Genomic DNA, 15,921 nt, shown 5'->3' on the forward strand with positions numbered 1-15,921 from the left:
AATGTTGGAGGTCTTTACTCCACCATTTTTTTCTGCTATTAACTCCTCACTTTGTTTTAAAAATCCCAACCAGTTCTCTCCCCATGGCTTTTTGCTCCTATTGACAGTACTAGTACACAAAATATTTAAATGTCTTTAAATGAATATAAAAATAACATCTATATTATATATTGGTATGAGGTATAAAATGGCTTACAAAAAAAAAGACATAGTACCTATCTTCACAGAACTTACTGTCAGATATAAATGAAATCCTGTTACTACTTCAGAGTGTTACTTGACCTAATGAGTAAATCTCTAACATCTATCTCTTTCTTTGCGAGGTTACCTTTGCCTTGTTTTTTTGTTTTTGTTTTGTTTTTAATTTATTTATTTTTATTTTTGGCTGTGTAGGGTCTTCGGTGCTGTGCACGGGCTTCCTCTAGTTGCGGCGAGCGGGGGCTACATTTCGTTGCAGTGCGCGGGCTTCTCATTGCAGTGGCTTCTCTTGTTGTGGAGCACGGGCTCTAGGCATGCGGGCTTCAGTAGTCGTGGCTTGCAGGCTCTAAAGCGCAGGCTCAGTAGTTGTGGCGCACAGGCTTAGTTGCTCTGTGGCATGTGGGATCTTCCCGGACCAGGGCTGGAACCCGTGTCCTCTGTATTGGCAGGCGGATTCTTAACCACTGCGCCACCAGGGAAGTCCCTTTGTTTTTGTCTCTAAAAGAATTTTATGAGTTCAATTGTTTACTCATTCTCAACTGAGGAGAAATTATTTGGTCCAAATATCTGCAATGGTTTATGACTTGCCCTTGGCCCCAAACTCTAGTTGGATCTTTCTAGTATCTATAGAATCACAACATACTAATAGACACTATCTATCAGAACAATTCCTAGGCTTTCATCTAGATCAGCTCTACTGGTCTAAGAAACTATTATTTTCTACTGTCAACTCCCTCACTCTCAGAATAGATGCAGAACATGATAAATGACAACCTCAAGTATATATAGCCAACAGATCTCTTCTTGTCTAACTGATGCATTCAGTACTTTATTTATACGGACAGTATTTCTCAGGATACAGTGTACCATCCCTGAGTCATTTCCTCTTCCCACTACTGTCCAATTTTTCTCAAAGTTAATGTCTCCAAAGGGAAGAGTTAGGATGTAAATGAATAGAAGTACACAGGAGGCCTCAAAAAATACTGGAACACCTGATTAGACTTCTATTGGTACATTCTGTCTTCTGAACTAGGGGGCTGAAAGTGAGACTGAGATAAAAGATTTTCCTACCTACAATCAATTAAGTAAGCTTGTTTTATGTCTCGTAGCCACTAAGTGAGTTTTTAAAATCATAGCCATGCAGGTAGTGAAAATTTCTTCCAGTTCCTGGTTATAGGCTTCATAATCAATCCTAACATATGAGCATTTTGTGGTTCTTTTTTTCAGTGGCATCACAGTGGGAAATCAGGAGCAATTATATCGGGGCTTTAACTCAGTTACCATTAGATACTAGTTGGGTCCTCTTAAAATTAACAGAAAATCTGCGTAAGACCAGGGACAACTACTTTCTTTTTAATTTCTACACCTATAAAGATGTCTATTGACAAATCATGAACAATTTATATCTAAACTGAACCAAGTCAACTCCTGTGGACCAATCAATATGTTATCCCAACAATCAAAACCCCGCACCATACCAACTCCGTATCCTTATAATTTTCCACAGAAAATATTTATTCAGTTCCTCCACAGGATGCTATTCATTTTCTAAATCTGCAGTTCTATTGTGGTGATCTCACAGGGATGTTGTGGGATATTTTAAAATTCTAGAGAAAGAGTGATATGTAATATCTGGTGTACAGGACAAAAACTAATCGCTAAAGATAGTTTAAAGTTTCAACATTAGATACTGCTACATTCCTTTCAATGCTGCTGTCTGTATCTCTGCAGAGTTGGATTTTTGACGGTTTCTGTAACAAAAGCAATAAATGAGGGTGGTTGTGTCCAATCTCATCTCAAGGTTTGAGAAACTGTGCCCTAATAGCCACACATATCTCGTTAGCAAGTAATTATGCATATTTCTGAACAAAGTAAAATGTTTTCTTTCAAACACAAAACGAAAAATATTTTTGCTTATTAAGCTGTAAGATCAAAACGCTAAGTATTTTTATACCCTAATAACATAATAGCTTAGTGTCTGAAAAAATACTTCATGTATTTATATGCTGCTGATGATTTATATCCCCACGATGATGAGAAAAGAAATCACCCAAACACTAAGGTGACTGTGAACAGAGAAAACTTGGAAACCTTTGTCCTAGATGGAGTCCACTAACCCAAACAAGTAACTGTTCATACAATTTTCTTCAAATATTTATCAAATGTTTGAGTGTACACAATACATCTGACCAAATAACTCACCTATCTGAACCAGAGCCTGTGTCATGAAAATCTCCATGTTTCACTTAAAGATTAAAGAGCACTGAGCTTTCATATGTCATCCAGAATTAAACAGCCAATCCACAAATAAAATTTCAAAAAATAAAATTTTGAATAATTTCTGCATAATACCTGAGTGTGAGCTCTCAATGGTGGTGTCTGACTTGGAATCCAGAGATGAAGGAATTTGTCTTAATTGGGGAACATAGTACATCTTTGTACTACCAGAAGGCTTATATGGCAACAGTAAAGGCTGGCCTAAGGACATAAAGATCAGAATAATTAATAAGAAAACATTTATTAATTAACTGAACAAATATTAAGCACCTTTAATGTGCCAAGCAGTGGTCAAGATTCTTGGAATGTATCAGTAAACTAGCATTCTAGAAGAGGGAGATAGACAGTAAACAATTAGCATACTAAATAAGTAAATCATCTAGTATTTTTATAAATTATTAGTGACATAAAAAATTAGAAAATACTGGGACTTCCCTGGTGGTGCAGTGGGTTAAGAATCTGCCTGCCAATGCAGGGGACAGGGGTTCGATACCTGGTCTGGGAAGATCTCACATGCTGTGGAGCAACTAAGCCTGTGCACCACAACTACTGAGCCTGCGTGCCACAACTACCAAAGCCCGCCCGCCCTAGAGCCCGAGCGCCACAACTACTGAGCCCATGTGCCGCAACTACTGAAGCCCACGTGCTCTAGGGCCCTTGTGCTGCGAGTACTGAGCCCTCGTGCTGCAACTACTGAAACCTGTGCGCCTAGAGCCCACGCTCTGCAACAGGAGAAGCCACCACAATAAGAAACCCATGCACCACAACGAAGAGTAGCCCCTACTCACCACAGCTAGGGAAAGCCCGTGTGCAGCAACAAAGACCCAAAACAGCCACTCCCCCCCCCAAAAATTAGAAAATGCTGAGGAAGATTAGAAGTATTTGGGAAATTGCAGCAGGATGCAGTTTAAATAGAGTGGTAAGGGTAGGATTCATTGAGAAGACGACTTCTTAGCAATCTATTCCATATTTAGATGGCTCTAACTAAGAAACACTTTATCTTATATTGAACCCAAACCTGGTCGTTGTTAACCCCTACTACTGATCTTTGAAGGTTCTCCCTCCAGAGTCATAGAAAGTAAATCTAATTCTCTTCTATGTGGCAGATTTTCAAAATAAGTTTCCCATTAAAAAAGTATAACTTCTCAATATTAAAAAAATACACAGAAATAAAAAAGACAAAGTCTTACCACTCAAAGATAACTATTATTAATATTTTAATGTATTTCTACAGGTCTTTCCTCTGTATTTCTTATTTGTTTACATAGTTGTGTATAGTATGTATAATGTGGAATTCAGTTTTTCTACTTTACATTGATAATAAAATATTCATTTTATTTCCTATCTTCACATTTTTTATCATTCTACTACACATTAAGTGTATTTAACCCTTCTCATAATGTTAAAAATTTAGGCTGGATTAAATTTTCAATAATAAAGAATTCTGTAATAAAGACTTCCTGTTTATAGCATACCCATTCTCCCCTGCTGCCCCATTTCACATAAGTTTTCTGATTTCAGAGTGAAAAATTATGTCATTTATAAAGTTTCTTTTTTTTAAATACTAACTGCTAAAATTCTTTCTAAAATGTCTGTGACATGGTAGTAATTTGATTATTATAGAAGATGAAATCTTTTTCTTCTTCTTCTTATTTTTTTACTTCATTGGGTCTTCATTGCTGCACGCGGGCTTTCTCTAGTTGCGGTGTGGGGGGGCTACTGTTCGTTGTGGTGCGCGAGCTTCTCACTCTTCTCACTGCAGTGGCTTCTCTTGTTGTGGAGCACAGGCTCTAGGCACGCAGGCTTCAGTAGTTGTGGAGCATGGGCTCAGTAGTTGTGGCTCGCAGGCTCTAGAGCACAGGCTCAGTAGTTGTGGCACACGGGCTTAGTTGCTCTGCGGCATGTGGGATCTTCCCGGACCAGGGCTCGAACCCGTGTCCCCTGCACTGGCAGGTGGATTCTTAACCACTGCGCCACCAGGGAAGTCCCTGAAATCTTTTTCTATACACTTGTTTTTCTTTCATGATGTGGTAGAAACTCTCTCTCTCTCTCTGTAACAGCATTTTGATATTTAGCTGGGTACATACTGCTCATCTGTACACTGTATTTCCCAATCTCCCTTGCAGACATGTATGGACATATGACTAAGTCTGGGCCCATAGGTCAAGGGTGAGAATAATGTCTGCAACTTCCAGGCATCCCATTAAAACACTCCACTGGCTGCTGCTAAAATTTATCCTCCCCATTACTCTTCTTTTCCAGTATTTTCTTTATTAGTCTTCCGGAAAAAACTTAAGATCAATTAAACAAGTTCAAAAGAACAATTCCATTAGAATTTTGAGTAGAATTACATTAGAGTTTAAATTCATTTGGGAATAAATGACATCTTTAAATATTCAATTTTCCCATTCAGAAATATCCCATCCCTCCTTTTAGTCTACTCTCCTTTTCTATGCCTACACAAAGGATTAGTATTGCCATCACATGAGTCCTATAAAATTCTTGTTTAGGTTACTCCTCAGTATTCATGGGGTTGTACTGCTCATTCAAATAGAATTTTGTAGATAGCTACCACTTCTCCTGATTAAACACAACAGCTTCTTCAGTTTATCCTTATGGACCATGGTCTTCTCTTGCATCCTGTAATCACCTCTAGATGGACTCCTAGTTGCCCATGTCTAGTTTATAAAAATCAAAATACTCTAGACAGAGTCTGATAGTCCCAGAGTAGAATGAGATCTCCTTCATTCTGGACGCAATAACAACTTTTATATTACTTAGAATTGTGTTACCATCCTTGACCACTCCATCATTCTGATGATTTGACATGGAATCCATATTACTAGTACCCTGCTTCCAACCAAGGAACTGACTTCATAGTGAAGGAAATGAGACAACAGGCTGATGCCTAAAGGGAGTCACTGTTCTCCTCACAAGCCTGATCACCCACAGCTATGGTAAACTCAAAAACAAAAAAGCGAGTGAACAATTTACTGATAACTGTCATGGCACAAGCTGGGAGGCATCACTTTCTGAGGCTGGAATGCTAGCTTGCCAAATACGGCATGTGCTCAGAACCACATATGGCACTTGCCTATCCTACAGACAGAATGCATATATTTAGGAACAAAGGCAGAAGCCTTTAAAATCTTTTGCTTTCTATCTCTGTGACTCTGCTTTGTTTGATGGAAGATCTTAGAAATAAGGGAGGGGCACTTCTACCGGGAGACAGGAGCCATCTAGTCATTTTACATTCTTTATGTCACTGAAACAATACAGGGAATAGGATGCCATAGTGTTGACTAAAACTACAATTGACCTTAACTATCAGGGAGAAATAAGGTTACCTTAAAAGAAGAAAGTCAGTAGGAGTATGGCTTACACCTAGGGGACCACTTTACCAAGCCTGGTCATAGAAATTAACAAAAAATGACCTTAAACCTATGCAGGGCTAGCAAAGCCTTAGACTACTTAGGAATACTTGTACCAACCTATCAGGCAAAGCCCCAGCCAATGAGAACCTGGCTGAATTCAAGGAGAATGAAGAAATGTATAGAGGCTGGAAGAATTTAAATAACAGGAAAAATAGGCTGTAGCCTCTACTTCTCTTTGGACGTTGCTGTAGTCATTATTGTTAGAATATTGACTTAGTAGTTTTCTTCCTCCACCAGTGTATATAAAGCTTGGTGGTGATGGTTAAATTTACCATTTAGTTCAAAGTTTGCAGAAAATGGACAACAACAATTGGGCAGAATTACAATGGACCCAGAGCAAGAATGGCTACCATGTGGAGATGGAGAATTCAGAGGCAAGATAAGTGGCTTTTTGAAATTCTCAACAACTTTCTGTTTGGATGCAGAAGTCTTAAAGTTACTTTGGACTGCCTATCTCTGGGGGAAGAAGCGACTATTCAGCAAATAATGGTTGTTCCTGGGAGAGAAAGAAAGGACTGCAGAAGGGTAAAGAAGAAAGTCCAACCATAAACTTTATTCCTTCAAAAAACTTGCAAATGGAACTAAATATAAACATATAGCATATTACTCTTAATTTGTTAATTCAGAGCAGTGGACACATAGTCATAAATTCAACATGCTATTCTGTATACTTTTAAAATATTTTTAAAATTTTACTTCTGAATCCACAGAGTTAAAAATCTTTTATTATTAAACCAAATAATATTTCTCTTTTAAAGGAGTCCTTTCTACCAAGTACCTGTATGTAAAGGTAAGACCGTGAACTGTGGGCTCTATGTAGACCGATCCATTTGATGTCAGAAGAGGTATAAAATACACTTTCACAGTTGGATTTCCTCTCCTGTGCTCTGCCACCAACATGAAAACAGCATACCCAGAGTAGCCTGGGTTTCAGTACAAGGCATGTGGAACAGACCCAAACCGTTTTTGCATCCTGATGCCAAACTCCAACTGACTCATAAGCCCATGAGTGAGGAAAGCAAATGTCTGTTGTTATAAAGCACTGAGATTTTCGAGGTTCTTATACAGTATCACGGTGGCAATAGGTAACTGACACATTAAAGGTGTTCTGTGTGATATTGATTAGACTATACATTTGGGGGGCATAATTTTATATCACAATAAAAATGTATAAGAAATATAACCATCTCGGGTTTCCCTGATAGCGCAGTGGTTAAGAATCCGCCTGCCAATGCAGGGGACACGGGTGCCAGCCCTGGTCCGGGAAGATCCCCCATGCCGCGGAGCAACTAAGCCCATGTGCCACAACTACTGAGCCTGCGCTCTAGAGCCCGCGAGCCACAACTACTGAGCCCATGCACCGAAGCCCACGCGCCTAGAGCCCGTGCTCCACCACAAGAGAAGCCACCGCAATGAGAAGCCCGTGCACCGCAACGAAGAGTAGCCCCCGCTCGCCGCAACTAGAGAAAGGCTGCACGCAGCGATGAAGACCCAACACAGCCAAAAATAAAATAAATAAAAGTAAAAAAAAAAAAAAAAAAGAAAAGAAATATAACCATTTCAACATATAAATGTATTTATTCAAATTAAATTCAGTGCAATTTACATGTGGAACTAAGCAATTTTCTTTATACATTTAGGCATATTCCATTTATACCTACAGACAGATAAACTTTTTGCACAAGTAGGAAAACTTAAAATATATTTTGAATAGATTTGTACAAACTGTTGAATACTTTAAAATTAGTAATTGAAAGTTCCCACCCTCATTTGGAGGCAGAATGGGAACTTAACTTTCCAGTTACTGGTCTGAAAAAGAAAATAACTTGCTATAATTTTGAATGTTATATAGTATAAGCACTATAAAAATATCACTGTCATGATAGCATAGGAACACTCTAAATGTAGACCTTATGGTAGAAATTGCTAGCTGTTCACCAAAACTCTTTTCTTCTTCATCCTGGAAAGCACAGCTAAACTATTCCTAGTCAGTGGAAAGTGATGTGGGCCACACCTAGGCCTAGCCCATAAAAGCCTCCCAACATGTGCTCCTCCATGCTTTTCGTCCCTTCCAGTTGACTATGATGATGAATCCAGGGTTCCATGTTTTAAAGAAAGCAGAGTCACAGTCAACCTGGGTCCCTGCTCAATGTTTCTTGAGCAAGAAATAGACTGGTATTGTGTTTGCTATCTGTTCACTGTATCATGCAAAACAATAGTAAAAGAAACAATGCCAAATAGTTATCTACCTCCCTAAAATTGAACCTCTATAGTTTTTATGTTTTCATGAACTACTTGCATTCTTATGACAAGTATTATGAGTTGAAAATACGTCAGCCACAAGTAGCATGAGTTTCACATAGGTTGTTAACTTCACTAGAAATTGAAGTAAAAACATAATAAATTATATTCTCTTCATAGCTATGTAAATAAAAGATGTTTTAATCATGTACAACCTAATGCTTAAAATTAAAATTAGGTTTTCTAACTAGAAAGACCCAATCAAGAAATTTCTTAGTTAATGACACACAAAAGTTGGTAATGTGACCTAAAATTCTCTTACCATCTGTGCCATGAAGAACAGTAATCTGTTGGACTGAAGATGATGAAGCAAACTTGACAGGAACTTTGCCCAACTTCTGTGTACCTGAGGTCTGGAATATCATGTCCACGATCTTCAGCATTAACAAAAATCTCAGATGAAAACATGGTTTTTCCTGGACTCTCTGTTGTTATCTGAGTGACTGCATCAGATGATAATTTTCCAGAGAAGGGAGAAAACGGGGTCTTAATCTCCTTTGGTGATCTGAACAAAAAAGAGAAAGCACACAGCAGGTCATATCCTTGGCTTATCAAATACTGTAATTTCTTTCCAAATGTGGCTTCAATATTTTTTGGAGACACATCCAACTCAAATGGTTAAGTTATTTCTGCAGTACCCTTTGCTTTTTTACATACTTATTACAGGGTGATCATGCATGAGTTTACTTTTACTTATTTTAAAATCTACTTTTATTTTGGATTTAGAATGCTATTATATAAGGAAAGGGTACTTTTCAGTTGAAGTGGAAAGATATCCATTAAAAAATAATTACTGGAAGTCCACTATAAATTAGGGGACTATGCTAAACGCATAGAGTGTACAAAAATAAAAAAGAAACAGAGCCTTTCCTCAAAAAGTTTATATGTCAGTGGGGGAACCAGAGGTTTTTAAGGTTGTAATTATGTATATAGATTATAAAGAATCCATATTAAAACATAATGGAGTAAATAAATGAGTGTATAAATAAATAAATAATAGGAGGGAGGGAGAAGACAAATCTTGCCAACAGAAGAATTCCATATGTAGGTAACCTCCCCCCCGCCCCCCCCGCCCCCCCCCCCCCTCCCCGGCATCCATCTCCTCCCCAAGGAGGTGGAGGTGAAGCTTAATCTTCCCCTTAAGTCCAGTCCTGGGCTGGCCTTAATGATTGAATTCCAAAGACAGTATAAAATGGGAGAAAAAGTAACTTTACAGTGGAGAAACCAAGCAAACACCATGTTATGCAAGTGATGATGTTTCACATCACCAGTGATGTCACGGAGACACTACATACTCTCTGTTATGATGTGATGAGACGGTTACTTCGCTTCTGCGGTATTCTTTGTCAAAACCTATAACTCCAGTCGAATCATGAGAAAAACATCAGCCAAACCCAGACTGAGAACAATTCTACAAAATATCAGACAAATATTCCTCAAGACTGTCAAAATCATGAAAAACAAGGAAGGAATGAGGAACTGTCATAGACCAGAGAAGACTAAGGAGACATGACAACTAACTAAGTGGAATGTGATATACTGGATTGGGTCCTAGAACAGAAAAAGGTCATTAACAGGAAAACTGGTGAAATCCAAAAAAAGTCTTAAGTTTAGTTAATAGTAATGTATAAATGTTGGCTTTTTAATTTTGAAAAATATACTATGGTAGTATAAGATGTTAGCAATAGGAAAAACTGGGAGAGAGGTAAAGGGAACTCTGTTTGTATCTTTTCTGCAGATTTGAAATTATTTGAAAATGAAAAAGGTCATTTTTAAAAAATGGAGTAATACTGTATTGTATTATATCACAGAAGAAGAAGACCTTTTAAAAGGTCTTTTAAATCTCTACCCTCTATATACTATTCACTAATTAAAAGGACAATTATGAGAAAAGAAAATAGGCCCATCTCCCTTATGTATACAGAAGCAAAAATCATACACAAAATGTTAGACAATCAAATGTAGAGTGTGTGAGTGAGTGAATGTGTGTGTGTGTGTGTGTGTGTGTGTGAATTCCTACCAAGTTGTTTTACTCCAGAAATGCAAGGTGAGTTAACATTCAAATATCAATAGATGTCATGCACCACATCCATAAAATAAAGGAGAAAATGTATATGATCATATCAGTATAGTCAGATAAAGCATTTGATAAAATTCAATAATTATGTATGATTAAAAACTCATAGCAAAGGGAAACTACAAAAAACTTTAGAGCCACCATCCTGTTTATAGTGAAATGTGGAGAATGTCCACTGTAAGATTAGGAACAAAATAAGAATGCCAACTCTTACCTTTTCTATTCAACCTATTAGTAAAAGTATTAAATGGCATTAGCAGTAAGGCAGGAAAAAGAAATCAGAAATATAAGGCTAAGAAAGGAAGAAATCATACTGTCACTTTCCATAGTTGATATAATTAAGGATACAGAAAATCCAAAACCATCTACAGATAACTTATTAGAATATCAGTTAGTTTTTAGAAGAGTTGCCAGATAAGAGACCAAACATTAAAAAATTCCACTAACATTTTTCTGTGTCTGAAAAGTTATAAAATTAAAAACTAAAAAATATGCCATCTACATTATCATCAAAACATCATATACCTAATAATAAGTGTAATAAAAAATGTAAGAACCCTATTAGAATAGAAAACTATTGATATATCATAGAGAGAAATTAAAGGTGATCTAAATAGGATTTCTGCTTTGAGGCAGGATGTATAGGCATACCTCACTTTATTGCACTTCACTTTATTGTACCTTGCAGATAATGCTTTTTTTTTTTTTTTTTTTTTTTACAAATTGAAGGTTTGTGGCAACCCTGTGTCAAGCAGCTCTACTGGTGGTGCCATTTTTCCAACAGCATTTGCTCACTTCGTGTCTCTATGTCATGTTTTGGTAAGTCTCACAATATTTCAAACTTTTTCACTATTATACTTGTTACATGATCTGTGATCAGTGATCTTTGATGTTACTATTGCAAAAAGATTACAGCTTGCTGAAGGCTCAGATGATGGGTAGCATTCTTTTTTTTTTTTTTTTTTTTTCAATTTTTTTTTTTTTTTAATTAATTTATTTTTATTTTATGGCTGTGTTGGGTCTTCGTTTCTGTGCAAGGGCTTTCTCTAGTTGTGGCAAGTGAGGGCCACTCTTCATCGCGGTGCGCGGGCCTCTCACTATCGCGGCCTCTCTTGTTGCGGAGCACAGGCTCCAGACGCGCAGGCTCAGTAATTGTGGCTCACAGGCCCAGCTGCTCCGCGGCATGTGGGATCCTCCCAGACCAGGGCTCGAACCCATGTCCCCTGCATCAGCAGGCAGATTCTCAACCACTGCGCCACCAGGGAAGCCCCCTATGGGTAGCATTCTTAAAGTCTACTTTCAAATTAAGATATGTACTTTTTTTAGACATAATGCTATTGCACACTTAATAGACTACAGTATAGCATAAACATAACTTTTACATGCACTGGGAAACCAAACAACTCGTGTGACTTGCTTTCTTATGATATTCTCCTTATTGTGGTGTCTGGGACCAAAGCCATATCTCCATAATAATATGCCTGCACTAGGTAGGCACAGGCCATCACTCCTGCTGCAACGAGCAAACAAACTTGAATAAAAGATCATCGAGCTAAGGAAGCAATCAAGAAACAATATCAACTAATATGCTAGAGAGGGACATTTAGAGATTTGGAGCAGGGGTTTGGTGTAGGGAGACATACTCCACTGGAAAAGAGAAATCACCATACCTTTTGATGAACTCATTTGCTGGCATGATGGAGTGAAATCTAGCAGAATGTCAAGCCGATTTCCCCCACAGGACATTTCCTTAGTGTCAGGGTGGTATAGGATGATGGGGGACTGAGCCAAGAAAGCAGAGTGAAATTTCCTGCACAGTCATGGCACTAACAAACCAAATCCCGCTAGATAAAGGGGCCTGTGACAATCATTAGGTCTCCTCTTCAAGACATTTGCCAGTTTTTGAACCTATATAAAGCAGGAAGCTAAATACCTAATGCCTGAGGGAGAGAACTTTCCAAAGTGAGGAATTAGAGACCTACCAGACTCACAGTAAAAACCCAGAAGTGCCATCCCCAAGAAGGGGGCTGAGTCAGAAAAAGTGAAATCATCTGCAATGTTTCAGTGTTTATGAGACAAATTTTCACTGAGAAAGTGTAACGGCAACAAATACATAGCTGGTCTCTCCTTACATTTGCCATACTCTGAAGCTGTGAGAACTGAGAGCCTAAAGAGCTGAATTCAAACATCTGAAAGACTGAAGTCAATAACTGACTGTATTTATTGAAGAATCAAAGACCTGTCAGGCTCACAGCAAAAATCCAGGGAGGCCACAAATTAGGAAAAATCATAGGTAGGATGAGACAACTAAAGCTCCAACCCAGTTCTGACCTAGTAAAATTCCTGAAATGACTGAAATGATCAGCCACTCTGATTAACAGAGAAAAGGGTAAATCTTCTCTGGTGCAAAGTAATAGCATCTTCAGTCTCTATGAATTTTTTATTCACCACGTCCAGCACACAATCAAAAATTATGAAATTCCTGAAGCAGGAAAAAGTGACTAAAACTTAAGACAAAAAAAAAAAAAAAAAAACCAAGAAAAATTGATTTAGAGGGAATTCAGATTCTGGAGTTAGCACAGAACTTTAAAATGACTATATTGAGAGTAAAAGATGGGGATTAATAGATTAAAATATGGAGAATCTCAACAGAAAATTGGAATCAATTTTAAAAAATCAAATACAGATAAATGAAAAATAAGAAAACTGATCCCCAGCAGACCTTAGGGAATACTAGAAGAAATTTTTTTGGGCTGAAGTAAAATGGCCCAACATAGAACAGAGCTGGGCTCTCGGTCCCATATTGAACTCGAGTTGGAAGAGGCGAGTCCGGTCTCAAAACGGAGGTAAAACCGCCGCCCGGTCGCCCCCAGCCCGACTCCGGCCGCCGCCGCCGCCGGGGGGAGGAGGGCCATGATCCAAAGGAACCAGAACAGTTGAGAAAACTGTTTATTGGCGGTCTGAGCTTTGAAACTACAGACGATAGCTTAAGAGAACATTTTGAGAAATGGGGCACACTTACAGATTGTGTGGTGATGAGAGACCCCCAGACAAACCGTTCCAGGGGCTTTGGTTTTGTGACTTACTCTTGGGTTGAAGAGGTGGATGCAGCAATGTGTGCTCGACCACACAAGGTTGATGGGCGTGTAGTGGAACCAAAGAGAGCTGTTTCTAGAGAGGATTCTGTAAAGCCTGGTGCCCATCTAACAGTGAAGAAAATTTTTGTTGGTGGTATTAAAGAAGATACAGAAGAATGTAATTCGAGAGACTACTTTGAAAAGTATGGCAAGATTGAAACCATAGGAGTTATGGAAGACAGGCAGAGTGGAAAAAAGAGAGGATTTGCTTTTGTAACTTTTGATGATCATGATACAGTTGATAAAATTGTTGTTCAGAAATACCACACTATTAATGGGCATAATTGTAAGTGAAAAAGGCCCTTTCTAAACAAGAAATGCAATCTGCTGGATCACAGAGAGGTCGTGGAGGTGGATCTGGCAACTTTATGGGTCGTGGAGGAAACTTTGGAGGTGGTGGAGGTAACTTTGGCCGTGGTGGAAACTTTGGTGGAAGAGGAGGCTATGGTGGTGGAGGTGGTGGCAGCAGAGGTAGTTATGGAGGAGGTGATGGTGGATAAAACGGATTTGGAGGCGACGGTGGTAACGATGGTGGTGGTCCTGGTTACAGTAGTAGAGGAGGCTATGGTGGTGGTGGACCAGGATATGGAAACCAAGATGGTGGATATGGTGGTGGTGGTGGAGGATATGATGCTTACAATGAAGGAGGAAATTTTGGAGGTAACTACGGTGGTGGTGGTGGGAGCTATAATGATTTTGGAAATTATAGTGGACAACAGCAATCAAATTATGGACCCATGAAGGGGGGCAGTTTTGGTGGAAGAAGCTCGGGAAGTCCCTATGGTGGTGGTTATGGATCTGGTGGTGGAAGTGGTGGATATGGTAGCAGAAGGTTCTCAAAACTTAGAAGAAAAGGGCTACAGTTCTTAGCAGGAGAGAGAGCGAGGAGTTGTCAGGAAAGCTGCAGGTTACTTTGAGACAGTCGTCCCAAATGCATTAGAGGAACTGTAAAAACCTGCCGCAGAAGGAACGATGATCCATAGTCAGAAAAGTTACTGCAGCTTAAACAGGAAACCCTTCTTGTTCAGGACTGTCCTAGCCACAGTTTGCAAAAAGTGCAGCTATTGATTCATGCAACGGAGGGTCAATTAGATGTACATTCCTGAGGTCTTTTATCTGTTGTAGCTTTGTCTTTTTCTTTTCATTACATCAGGTATATTGCCCTGTAAATTGTGGTAGTGGTACCAGGAATAAAAAATTAAGGAATTTTAAACTTTTCAATATTTGTGTAGTTCAGTTTTTCTACATTTTAGTACAGAAACTTTAACAAAATGCAGTTTTGAAGGTGTTTCCTTGTGAGTTAACAAGTAAAGAAGATCATTCATTGTTCATTAATATTTTGTATGAATTTTGCTAAAGTTAACTGTAAAGAAACACCTGCTGACTTGCAGTTTAAGGGGATCTATTCTCCCCATTTCCAAACCATGAAATGAATGGGCTCTGACATGTGGAGAGAATAGATATTTGTATGTTTGCAATGTGTGTTTTAGATAATAGAATTGGGTATTTAAATTAGCATATTTGTGAATTTAATAGCTTTAAGATGTACTTCAAATGAAAAATCTCAGAATTCAAAAAAAAAAAAAAACAAAAGAACAGAGCTGGGAGCGCGATTGGCGCTGCCTGCGGGGGAGGAGCGCCGCCGCCGCCGCCGCCGCCGCGAGCTGGGAGCTCGATTGTCGCTGCCTGCGGGGGAGGAGCGCCGCCGCCGTCGCCACCGCGAGCTGGGAGCTCGATTGGCGCTCCCTGCGGGGGAGGAGCGCCGCCGCCGCCGCCGCGAGCTGGGAGCTCGACTGGCGCTCCCTGCGGGGGAGGAGCGCCGCCGTCGCCGCCGCGAGCCGGGAGCTCGATTGTCGCTGCCTGCGGGGGAGGAGCGCCGCCGCCGCGAGCTGGGAGCTCGCTTGGCACTGCCTGCGGGGGAGGAGCGCCGCCGCCGCGAGCTGGGAGCTCGCTTGGTACTGCCTGCGGGGGAGGAGCGCCGCCGCCGCCGCCGCGAGCTGGATTGGCGCTGCCTGCGGGGGAGGAGCGCCGCCGCCGCGAGCTGGGAGCTCGTTTGGCGCTGCCTGCGGGGGAGGAGCGCCGCCGCCGCCGCCGCGAGCTGGGAGCTCGATTGGCGCTGCCTGCGGGGGAGGAGCGCCGCCGCCGCCGCGAGCTGGGAGCTCGATTGGCGCTGCCTGCGGGGGAGGGGCGCCGCCGCCGCGAGCTGGGAGCTCGCTTGGCACTGCCTGCGGGGGAGGAGCGCCGCCGCCGTCGCCGCCGCGAGCTGGGAGCTCGCTTGGCACTGCCTGCGGGGGAGGAGCGCCGCCGTCGCCGCGAGCTGGATTGGCGCTGCCTGCGGGGGAGGAGCGCCGCCGCCGCCGCCGCCGCGAGCTGGGAGCTCGTTTGGCGCTGCCTGCGGGGGAGGAGCGCCGCCGCCGCCGCCGCCGCCGCGAGCTGGGAGCTCGATTGGCGCTGCCTGCGGGGGAGGAGCGCCGCCGCCGCCGCCGCCGCGAGCTGG

The 15,921-nt window shown here is 40.8% G+C and overlaps 1 pseudogene; it reads left to right on the forward strand.

Moving 5' to 3' along the window:
* The first annotated feature begins 11,560 nt into the window (after positions 1–11,560).
* On the forward strand, positions 11,561–14,031 carry LOC132377269 (heterogeneous nuclear ribonucleoprotein A3-like; annotated as a pseudogene).
* The last annotated feature ends 1,890 nt before the right edge of the window (positions 14,032–15,921 follow it).

This window comes from Balaenoptera ricei, chromosome 13 (genome assembly GCF_028023285.1).
Source record: "Balaenoptera ricei isolate mBalRic1 chromosome 13, mBalRic1.hap2, whole genome shotgun sequence".
NCBI classification, from domain to species: domain Eukaryota; kingdom Metazoa; phylum Chordata; class Mammalia; order Artiodactyla; family Balaenopteridae; genus Balaenoptera; species Balaenoptera ricei.